The sequence below is a fragment of the Dasypus novemcinctus genome, chromosome 20, assembly GCF_030445035.2.
Source record: "Dasypus novemcinctus isolate mDasNov1 chromosome 20, mDasNov1.1.hap2, whole genome shotgun sequence".
NCBI classification, from domain to species: Eukaryota; Metazoa; Chordata; class Mammalia; order Cingulata; family Dasypodidae; genus Dasypus; species Dasypus novemcinctus.
This window is the reverse complement of record NC_080692.1, coordinates 40,743,687-40,746,622: the sequence shown is the minus strand read 5'-3', so window position 1 is coordinate 40,746,622 and position 2,936 is coordinate 40,743,687. Positions and strand designations below refer to the sequence as shown.

The following is a 2,936-nucleotide window of genomic DNA, read 5'->3' as shown; positions in this document are numbered from 1 at the left end:
ATGCAACAGACATAATCTAGAGCTACTTTCCTTTACTGAATATTTTCACCATGTCCATATGGAATGAAGGTATAAAGATAGCCTTGTGGATTGATAGATTTGTTTAAACTGTCCTCTGAAACTCTGCCTGCCTTTGCTATAACTTAAAATGAGATTGAAATGTTGACTGCGATGTTCGTGTCAGTGGGTCCTCATCTTTGGAGATGACTTTTGGAGGAGTCTAATATTATTTTGGTTATTTATTGCTGCAGAACAAAATCAACACTTGTGTTTTCTCTCCATGTGTCTAGTGGGCTCAGCTCAGTGGCTCTTCTGCTCCGTGTGATCCTGGCTGGAGATACAAGTCATTTGGGACTTGACTCAGCTGGAAAGTTGAGATGGCTCACTGACCCATTGGCACCATGGCAGGGATGGGGGAAGGTGATCTCAGCTGGGACGTTGAGACGACTATGCCTCTCTTTCTCCACGTAGTATCTGCATCTCTTCCTCTCCGTGTGGCCTCCATTCATGGTCTCTCCATGTGGGCTCCCTGAGTGGCCTCTGTCGCAGGAGAACTAGACTCTTTGCATGGTGGCTCAGGGCTACCCAGGACACAAAGTCAGGAGCTGCTCAACCTTCTTAAGCTTTTGGTTTGGAATGGGTACAGGAGCACCTCTGCTGCATTCATTGGTTAAAAGAAATCACAGGGGCTCAGGCGTGCCACGTGCTCCATCAGTTCAGGGAGCGCAGGGGTGAAACTGACCCTTCGGACCAGTGTCTATGAGGCTGCCTGGTGGGATGTCACCCCTTACATCAGCTCAGCACTCCTAGTACAAAGTAAAAATCATTGTTTCTTCTCCCGGGGTGAACATTCATAGAACTGATTTCATGGATCCTGTCACATGGCAAAAGCTGCTGGTCTAATTGAAGCCAGTGGAGAAGGAAGTTTTTATAGACCAGAATCTTAGGCCTAGAAAAGGTGTGGTATCATTAGTAGCTGTTCATCCTTCTAAAATAAACATTCTCAGAAAGTGTCTCTTGCCAAAAATCTTTGGACAATCCAATATCAACTTTCTACAGTAAGTGGAAACGCCGCAGAAAAGGAAAGAAGGACAGGGGTCTGAGGCACTGTTCAGTGAAGGGTTGTGAAATGGTTCAGGGGAAAGGAGCTGCTTCATGTAAGGAGTGTCCTATGGATTGGTTGCAGAATTCAGTGCTGCTGCTAACCATATTTTACCAAATGAATCATCCTGTGACTGGAAGAATATAAGATGACCAGTCTATGGTGCCTTAAATGTCTTTAGTGGCCTTGACCACTATTTCTAAAGAGAAGAAAGAAATCAAATGGGCTAGTCAGAGGAATGTCAGAATTTAGAATTAGAGAAACAGAGAAGATTGGAAAGAACAAAACAGAAACTGTCTCAACTTCACGAACTTAATCTATAGCAAATTGCCTTCATGAGTCTGGTGCAGTAAACTACCTCCCTCCAGCACTGTCATCCACCTACCATTCATCATTGCGAGCACAAGCAAGAATGCTGTGATCCAGTGTGGCATTTCTAGTGACAAATTTGAGTATCTGTTTAATTTTGAGTACACATTTGAAATCCACAAATAGAATGAATGGGAATGGCTTGTGGGCAAGAATCAGGAAGGTGTTTAGCTGAAGACCTTAAAATGGAAAGAAGTTTGGCACCTAAAGCTCTGGAACCTTGTGTGACAGAAATGTCTCAGGGACCAATCAGTGGTGTAATTGTTACATCACCAGGTTCAATTTCAAATGGCACAAGGCTTTCTCCCCTTGCCTTGACCATTGGTGCAGGTAGGATATTGTCCATGAGTTCCAATGTGTTTTAGTACAGTGGCTCCAGCGGAAGATGGTGACGACAATGATGACTATAATGAAAACGACAAAGTCTGATTTTTTTGGCATGTAGACTCCCCTGATACCTTTGAGTTCAGCTAAAGAAGAATGTTAAGGGACCCTTTTTTTTTAAAAAGGATTTTTCTGTTTCTTTTTGTCCTACCTCCAAAAATTTATTGGTAAGCTGTTGAATTTAGATAGGCACCTCCAATAAGCAAGCAAGGATGGTTTTCATAAGATTTAAAAAAATGTGGTGTGGATGTGTATTTTGAGACCAGTGTGCTGATGTAGAATATTTACTTCTTAGAATTTTGTTTTCATTTTCTAATTTAAAAAAAATTCAAAGTTCACTTAACAATTCTTGCTAGGTTTGCTGAAAAAATTGTACGACATCCCCATCAGTGACAATACAATACTATCCTTTCATGGAAAATGGTACACTGAATGGCCATTTATTTGCAGTGTGGTTTGGATGGTGCCACTAACTGTTGGGTAGCAAGATTACATGATGAGTTTTTATTTTTTAAATCATTCAGTGTCCAAAGAACCAACCAAAATAGTAGAGCTCTGCTTAAAAAAATTTAGTGCCATAAATATTATTATGCCTTTATTTTCCCTTAAATTATATTGATTCCTCCAAGTTTATACATTTTTCTCTGTTTTGCAGCAAATTACAAAGGTCTTAAAAATTTTTTTTTTTTTTTTTTTTTTTTGGTAGAGTTTACTGCCATGCTGGTGCAGTTCTATAAACTATCTTGAAGGCTTGGACTGGCTTATGGAAAAATTTGCCTGATTTCTTACAAGCAATATTTAGAAACTTTTTATTATACAGTTGTTTACATACTTAGAAGTCAATTATTTAAAGACATGTACTGAAACAAAGGTTGTATTTGTTTTGTAAGTGTCTCTCTATAATCTACTATAAAACTGAAATTAATTATAGAGTATGTTTTAATAGTTTTTTTTAGAGATTTATTATTTATTCCCCCACACCCCCCCACATCCCCTGCGGCTTGCTTGCTGTCTGTTCTTCCGTGTCTGCTTGTATCCCTTTGTTGCATCATCTTGCTATGCCAGCTCTCTGCAGGTGCGG

The 2,936-nt window shown here is 40.0% G+C and overlaps 1 pseudogene; it reads left to right on the top strand.

Moving 5' to 3' along the window:
• Nucleotides 1-881: 881 nt before the first annotated feature.
• On the top strand, nt 882-1,916 carry LOC101433844 (transcription factor Dp-1 pseudogene; annotated as a pseudogene).
• The last annotated feature ends 1,020 nt before the right edge of the window (nt 1,917-2,936 follow it).